Source organism: Danio aesculapii, chromosome 3 (assembly GCF_903798145.1).
Source record: "Danio aesculapii chromosome 3, fDanAes4.1, whole genome shotgun sequence".
NCBI lineage: Eukaryota > Metazoa > Chordata > Actinopteri > Cypriniformes > Danionidae > Danio > Danio aesculapii.
In genome coordinates, this window is record NC_079437.1 from 13930275 (window position 1) to 13939547 (window position 9273).

Genomic DNA, 9273 nt, shown 5'->3' on the forward strand with positions numbered 1-9273 from the left:
CATCCGCTGCGTAAAATATATGCTGAAATAGTTGGTGGTTCATTCCGCTTTGACGACCTCTGAAATAGAGACTTAGCCAACGGAAAATGAATAATTGAATGAAAATTGGTCTTAGTGTATGTGTGAATGAGTGTATGGGTGTTTCCCAGTACTGGGTTGCAGTTTGAAGTGTATCCGCTGTGTAAAACATATTCTGGAACAGTGGCGACTTCTGAAATAGAGACTAAGCCAAAGGAAAAGCAATGACTAAATCATGCATAAAATAAACTGAAGAAATTACAAGCATAGATGAATACAATATAGCAAATATACTAATAGTTTTTATGGTTTTTAGGGGAGTCTAACAGGATTCAGGTACAGAAATCAATCAAAAACAAAATAACACTGTAAAAATTATACAATTAATCTTTGTTAAAGCTACAAACTTTATGACTTCTTGCGCTCAAATGATTTATATTAGCTTGAAATCTTACACAGGTCTTAAAACACATCTAAATGAATTTCTTTCACTCTGTCAAACTTAGCAAAGACTCCACAAATCAAGTGTGATCTAAAAATGTGGTTCTGGTTAAAGGTGCACTAGGTGATCTGCCAAAATGCTATCCATTAGCATAATATCTTTGAAACACAATCCCTGCCCTGCCATCCAAAGCCATGCCTCCTAAAATCACGAATGCGCACATTAAAGATGACAGAGACCCACTAGATCATGTCATTCGGCAGTTAGAAAATTTGATGGTACATTATAATACTACAATTCTGAACGAAAAACTGTATTATACCTAGCACGTTTTCAGTTATGTAGTTAGCAAGCAGAACCTGTCATACTGTGCAATATTTCATGCATGGATTGCTGGTCTCACTCTCTCACACTCTTTGTCCTAAAGCGACTACTTCATGCTTAGTGTTTGGTTGGCAACTTGCAGGAATTACACTTATAACTAAGCCATACTTACATGCTATTTCAGAGTGAATATTAAGAGTGGCATAGTAAACAATATAGGGAGCGTCACAGATTGTCATTGTTAAAATATAAACCAATGTGAATATAAAGCCAACTTCACCTCAGTAAAGCAGGCTAGGCGGAATAGCACTATTTACTGATGTTTAGTTGTTAAACGAAATAAAAATCGACATTATCGATGCTGTAAAATGTACCTTACAAAATGAAAATAGTTTCATCAATCTTTCCCTGGAAGATTTCAGTGACTCCCTTACAAAAAATAACTGCTGTAAACTGAAGTAAGTAAGTACAACAGCAGTATATAGACGTATAACTGCACTAAAATTAAGTACAATTGCAAAATTGCAACACAATGAAGTATAAACACAGTTCAGATACAGTACAATAAAGTTCAACGGCAGTATAAGTTGCAGTAAACTGGAGTAAAAACAAGTAAACTCCGTCTTTACTGCACTTGTGCTGCTGTAGTCTAATATGCCATTGGTGTGGTAAGAACTGTACTGCACTTGTGTTCCAAGGGGTTTGTTCTTCAACGTCTTCAAGCATATTTTGTCCTTTTTTCAGGGATGTTTTTGGATTCAAGTAATTTTCTTATTAAAATTTTTTTTTATTTGCAAAAATTAATAATAAAAAATAACTACAGTGAACTGAACAGTACAAGAGCAGTAGCCTATATACAAGGATAACTGTGGCAAAACTCAATGCAACTGCAAAATTGTAGTATAATGAGGTATAAACACAGTTCAACTACAATACAATAAAGTTCAACAGCAGTAAAATCTGCAGTACAACTGAAGTAACATAAAAAAACTGAGAGGAACAAAATAGTGATATGTTATATAATTTATTGCACTTGAGTATGTAAGTATTAAACGTGCTATTTAGTTTATTATGTATAGCAGTGTTGTAGGTAATTATACTTCTGAAAAGTGCAATACAATATATTGTGGTAGTACTTCAGCAATACAACTGAAGTACTGAAACCTCATTTGGAAACCATTGTTCACTGAGCAGGAAAAGTATTAGTTGTATTGCAGTTGTATTGCAGTACTTCAGTTGTATTGCAGTAATACTGCAATATACTTAAATAACACAGTTTTTTTTCGTGTCCAAAAATGGCACTTTTCAGAAGTTAAGTAAAACTGCAGTAATTTTTTGTAAGGGCTGAACAACACTTCTGTGCAAATAACCCATTCGTAAAAAAACAACACAATCTACATCAGCTTTGCGTGAAGCTAAAATAGTTTTAAAACAGAACATTACCTGTCTACAATAAATACTTCAGCATGGTGTCATCCTTCCTCCAGAGTGCAAAAGTAACTCCAGTATTGATTTAGGGTTTTAAAAAGTTTTGATTCAGCATTTGTTTTTTACCGGTGTCACTCTCTCGTGTGCCATGTGCACGCGCAAATGGCGGATCTGCGTGAACAGATGAGCAGTTGTACAAATGAACATTTGCTGACAGACAGTTTGGGCTTCTTATCAGAATTAGGGGAATTGTCGGCCCGAAATATTTTTATTGGATGAAAGTTTTTTAGTCTTATGCTTTGTCCAGAATATAAAATACATATAAATACATTTAAATCATTTATTTTGTAAAAAGGTTACACAATGTGACTATTGCAGACATTGCAATGTCGATGCTGAAACTATATTGAGCAGCCCTAATTAGTGACTGAAGTGATAATGTGAATTTAACAGAGATGTATAGTAAAGAAGTAGAACTACTTCACTACTGTATATTTAAGTACTAAAAGGCTGTATCTGTACTCTACTGGAGTATTGTTTTTTTCTCCTACTTCCACTTTTACTTTAGTACATATTTTCCATGAGTTTAATACTTTTACTCCGATAGATTTCTTATGTGCTGCATAGTTACTCGTTACAATTACAAAAATGTTACGAATCATTCCAAACCCACAATATCACTGCCAGAGCAGCAGATGGCTCTGTCACAGGTTTGAATAAGCTGGCTCGTCATCATTCAGACAATTAAAGGAGACAGCGATGCCTGCCTGCGTTGAGAGCACTTTAGTTTGTTTTCGACATTTGGAAAATGTCGAAACTTTCAACTGTTCGTGGCAATGAGGAAGAAGACCACCCAAGGCCCTATTTAGAGTCCATGTTTGCATTTAACGGAGTGAAAGACAATTCATATAGATTGAAGTGCATACTCTGCCTCCTGATAGATTGCGAAATAATGGCCTTCAAAAATTCACCGTCGAATTTGAAGAATTAATAATATAAAATAATAATTCAAAATAATATAATACACAAAACACAGCAGTTTGAGATATCCGTAAGTGCTATATAAGTTAACGTTAGCTACCCACGGTTCATAACATGCTGCGATGTTTATTCACTTAACATTAACTTCCTGGCTATCATAAAGGCTGTCACACTGAATGGTGTTTATATATATATATATATATATATATATAAATCATGAACCTTTTCTTTTCTTTTTTCTTTCTTTTTCTTTTTGCTTAATCACGTGCCCCAAAAAAGATATTTAAGATAAACAAAACAATATGATGTCTTTTGACTGATTTCTTTAATAATTACATAACACACTACTTTTATTTTCAGTACTTGAGTAGTACATTTTTAAATAAACTACTTGCAATACTTAAGTATAGAAAATGTTGAATAGTTTAGTATTTCCACTTAAGTATGGTGCTTAAAGAGCACTTCAACTTCTACTTAAGTCACTTTTTTGATAGAGCATTTGTACTTTTACACAAGTTTGGGTCTCTAGTGCTTTATACATCTCTGGAATTTAACTGTGCAGGATCCTGATGGACATGCCATTGTTATTGCTGATATTTAGGAATCGGATAGCCATCTTATAACGTAGCACAAACTTAGCAAAAACTTACCACTGAAAATGGGTTGATCAAAGTTCTTCCAATGTTTCATTATCAGACTCATCATCACATTGATATGGTAAAATTGATGCCATTGGTACTTTCTTACAATTGCTGAAGACTAAGGAACCCCTACAGTGGAAATTTAGATATGGACATTTTCTCATGTCTGAAATGCAATCTAATCGGTACACCAGTAATAATGGCATAATGAGGGGATGTAAAATCTGTATTATGAGAAAAATAAAGTTGTTTTTTGATCTGGGATGCATAAAAACTTATTGCATGAAACCTCGGAAAACAAATGAGGATCATTTCAAATAGCACCATAGGGGATATTTAAAAATAGATGCAAAAGTAGCAGGGTATCGGTAAAACTTTGTTTTAAAATTACGTTTAAAGTATTGTGTTTACCCCCTCCATCTTTCAATCCATTTCGCTCCATCGTATCGCTACGGGTAGAGAAGCTCCCCTTGTTGCCTAGCAACAAGCCTTTGGAAATTCCAAAAGAGACCACTGAGACTATAGACTCTCCTCATGGTGCATGTGTATATCTGTGTGTGTGTGTTTGTGTGTGAGTGTGTGTGTGCAGGTGAAGATGGATGGGTGCACAGAGTGCGCGTAGAGTCAGAAACTCTGCTCCGCATGTCAGACATGCAGGTGCGCAAGTGTGTGTTCTTTTGCGTGTGTTTGCATGAATGTCTCATCAATTTGAACATCTGGTGGGCCCCTGCTGTCGCAGTGAGAATGTGCAGTGGAGACTTAACTTGTGAGAGTGTGTTTGTGTGTACGTTGTCACGCGTGAGACCACTTGGGTCAGCATTGTGTGTGTAGGCGTTTAGACATTCATAGCACACTTTGACATGATCCCTCCCTATCTGCACCCATGGTCAATGTGCTAATGTTCCCGTCACAATATTTCTCATTATATGGTCATGCCTGTTAGTCTGGGTTTGTGTGTGGGTGCAACTGACATGAAAGAGTGTGTACTTTTCCCAGGAGGTCTCAGCACTCCTGGTCATTTATATTAACCTCTGCATTACATTGCTTGCCACTGACCTCTGATCTATCTATCTATCTATCTATCTATCTATCTATCTATCTATCTATCTATCTATCTATCTATCTATCTATCTATCTATCTATCTATCTATCTATCTATCTATCTATCTATCTATCTATCTATCTATCTATCTATCTATCTATCTATCTATCTATCTATCTATCTATCTATCTATCTATCTATCTATCTATCTATCTATCTATCTATCTATCTATCTATCTATCTATCTATCTATCTATCTATCTATCTATCTATCTATCTATCTATCTATCTACCTACCTGTCCGTCCGTCCGTCCGTCCGTCCGTCATTCTATAGTTCAATCCATCCATCTATCTATTGTACTATTTATCGTTCTATCTATGTATCGTATCTGTTTATCTACCTACCTGCCGACCTACCTACCCACCCATTGTTCCATCCATCCATCCATCTATCCATCCATCCATCCATCCGTCCTTCCATCCAGTCATCCATCCATCCATCCATCCATCCATCCATCCATCCATCCATCCATCCATCCATCCAACTATCCATCCATCCATCCATCCATCCATCATACAGACTATATACAATCCTGTTCAAAATGATTGGCACTCTTGGACTTATCATGAAAGTTCTTCTCCAACTGAGCACAATTACTGGTTCTCCTAAAAAATATTGGTAAAATATATAATTAAAACATATTTCCATTCATATTTCCATAATTCAGCACTGCAGGGTGAGTATGAAAAGAATCACTCCAGTCATGGCTTTTTAAATGTCATATGTAAGTATATAAGTATATGAGGAGGAACAGTGGCCAAATTTATCAAAATAACTAAATCCAAAGATTATAAAATTCCAATTTCTGACATTAGAGGGAGAAAAATTCCTGAAATAGATTCCAGAAAGATATTACAAATATGGCTGAAAAAAAGTGTGGGTGTCTTCATTTTGTTCATGCACAGTTGAGTGTTCAAAGACTCTCCAAGGATTACAGCTAGAGAACTGTGGGAAGAAATGATCTTTGTTCTTATTAAAAACAAATTCAGCATATTCAATTGCCAGACACTTCTGGTTCAATAGTCAGATGCAACAAACCAAAAATGAAATGTGCTTTTTGGCAGCAAATGATAAAAAAGATTATTTGAATAAATGAATAATAAAGAAAAAAAACTAAAGGTATAAAAGCTGTCATTAGGGCAGTACTCCCATACATGTATGTGATATATGGCAAAATATGCTAATTACATGTATGACATATAATATATGTTATATAGTATATGCAACATATATTTAAAAATATTGCAAAAATGGCTGTTTACTTCATTATCTAATTTGTGCCAGTATGTTTTCATATTCTAAAATATTCCATATTCATCTATTATCTGGCATTGTTTTCAGGTAAAGCATACACTTACATAATTACAAAGAGTAAAATATTTTTTACAGCACAGCAAAGTAAAAATTACTACTACAAATTACAAATAATGTTACTTTTATAAAACTTCTATAAACAAATTACACCTAATTCATTACATAAAGTATACTTAAATTGGAAAAGCTACATACAATTTGTTTACTGTATTTATTTATTTATTTTTATTTATTTATTTTTCTTGTGACTGCACTAGATTAAACAACCCAGTCTCATTCTGATTACGTACCCCTATATAGATTTTTGGAGAGTGCCAAAATTGTCCCAGGAGGTATGTTTTTTGGCAGTTTTTGTTTTCGACCACTGTGTACGCTTTTTGAGATCTCAAATTTCTCTCGCAAGGGCCGTTCGCATCTACGGTTCGCACACAAAACCACCAGAGGCCGCTGTTGACTTACTGACTGACTGACTGACCAACTGAGTGATCAACTGACCCACCCTCTTCCATCCCTATACCCAACCTAAAATGCTTTCAAAAGCAGTCCAGAAAAAGAAGAGCCCCCCTGATTTTTACCACGTTTTCAGATTTTACCACAATCTCATCCTTTTATTTACTTGTTTCTTTTATTTTTTTATTTCTGCTTTTGTCGTACCTGCTTTCTGGAATTGTTCTTTGCCGGACTCAAACCCTGTTGTCACGGTCAACTCCTCTCTGCGTCCCAAGTCCACTGATGTACGCTGCAAGCACTGAACAAACTAGTAACAGTGGGAAAGCAGTCCATACGAAGGTAAGCGGTCAGCTGGTAAGCGTGAAAAGGAACAGCATCATACCCCACGTAGCATTCATTTTCTTTACAAAATGCAGCCATATGTATGTCTGGCTACATAATAGGGTATATGCACAGCTAGTGTTTCTTCCCATGTCGATAAATATCCGGTAAACGATTAATGTGAGTTGTTTTTTTTTCCATTTTTTCACGGTTCTTGTTACAGCATCGATGTTGTAATGCAATTAAAAATATAATCAGTTAAAGTTGATGTTATTAAGTTGTTTAATCTTAAAACTAGATGAATGGTCATTTACATGCACGCACCCGTCAAAGAGTAAAATAAATGTTCATATTTTAAAGAGATGGTGCAGAAAAATGTAATTTAATTCAGTGCTTCTTGTACATTCTGAGACCCACTTTATATCGTAAATCAATCAGACAGTGAAGATTCATTTTTAAAGAAAAATTGCGCAGATTTTGTAACGGCATACAGTTCACTGGTAGCGTTTGACCCAGGCTACTGAAAAATAAAGTCCTTCTGCACACTTCTGCATATATACCCTATTCGCAATCTACAGAAATCTATATAGGGCTGCGTTTTCAGAATGAGACTATGTTGCGATAAAAGTACGCCATGCCAAGAGTTAAATCCACTGCTGTATCTTTAATGTTGTGGGCTATTTCTTTCTTCAGATAAATGGCATCATGAATTCTATCAAGTACCAAACGTCAAATATCCAAACCTAAAACCCACTGCTTGAAATCTCATAACTGATCAACATGGACTCAAGAATTTGAAGAGATTCTGTATGAAAAATGACCTGCGGTTATCATTGATATCTCTGTCATCATAGAAAAAGTTTTAATGACCCAGAACCAACACAGGCTCATTCTGAAAACGTATCCCTAAATACGTTTCTGGAGATTGCGAATTATGGAGCCAGAAGTACGTATGGCTGCATTTCGTCTTTAAAATAGATGCTACAGGGCAGCATGATGCTGTTCCTTTTCTCGCTTACCAGCTGGCCGCTTACCTCCGTGTCGACTGCTTTCCCGCTTTTACCAATTTGTCCAGTGGCTCGCCATGTATGTCGGCTCTTGAGACATAGAGAGGAATTGACCACAACAATAGGGTTTGAGTCTGGCGAAGAACAGTTCCAAAAATAACAAGTAAGGCAAAAACATATGCCAAAAAATAAAATAAACAAGTAAATAAAAGGGTGAGAATGTGGTAAAATCTACAAACGTGGTAAAAATCGGGGGTTTCTTTTTCTGGATTGCTTTTGAAAACACTGTCGGTTGAGTTTAGGGAAGTGGGTGGGAGGGTTACTCGGTGCTTTTAAAAACACTATTGGTTGGGTTTAGGGAAGAAGGAGGGTCTGTCAGTCTGTCCGTCAGTCAGTCAGTCGACAGCAGCCTCTGGTGGATTTACGCGAGAAGAGCAGATGCGAATGGCACTCGTGAGAGAAATTTGAGATCTGAAAAAGCGCACACAGTGGATTTGCAAAAACAAAAACTGCATAAAAACTTAGCTCCTGGGACGTATTTGGTGCTCTCCAGAAATATATATTGGGGTACGTTTTCAGAATGAGCCTGGGTTGCCCAGAATTGTTGTCTTTATGTTATTAGGATGAATAAAAGGGTGCCAATAATTTTTGAGATTGTCCCGATTCAATTGTTTGATTTCAATGAAAGGTTAGGATTTTGTGAATTTTGTAAATGAAACATAAATCTGAAAGATTCCCACAGGCTTCTGTGCTCATGTTTACTAAGGGTGCCAATAATTTGGTTTTATGTTTTATGCATATGCTTGTATGAAGATTTAATCATAAACATGCATTTAAAACATGACGACAATCTTATAATACTTTCATACACATTCCGAATGCCGTCTGCTGTTATAGATTGTAACTCATGCAAATATATTCACAGCTACCACCGATACTGAAAAGACACACATAAGTAATACGTGTTTATTTTCTTAGTGTGCTTTAATGCCACTTAGTCATTCCAATCTGCTTGCTGTTTTCTGTTCACCTTCTGGCTTTAGTCTTCCCATACCTTACTTCTATCCTCCGCCTGCTCTTTCTTACATGTTATTCATACCACTTATACATCATTTTTCCCCCTCTCTCTGCCTCTCCATCATCACCTGTAAGTTGTTTTCTTTCTTCTCAATGAGCAGCTGGTTAACAGCGCCTGGCTGAAGTAATGAGACTTAGCCCTATTAGTGTCTAATGGCCTTTAATT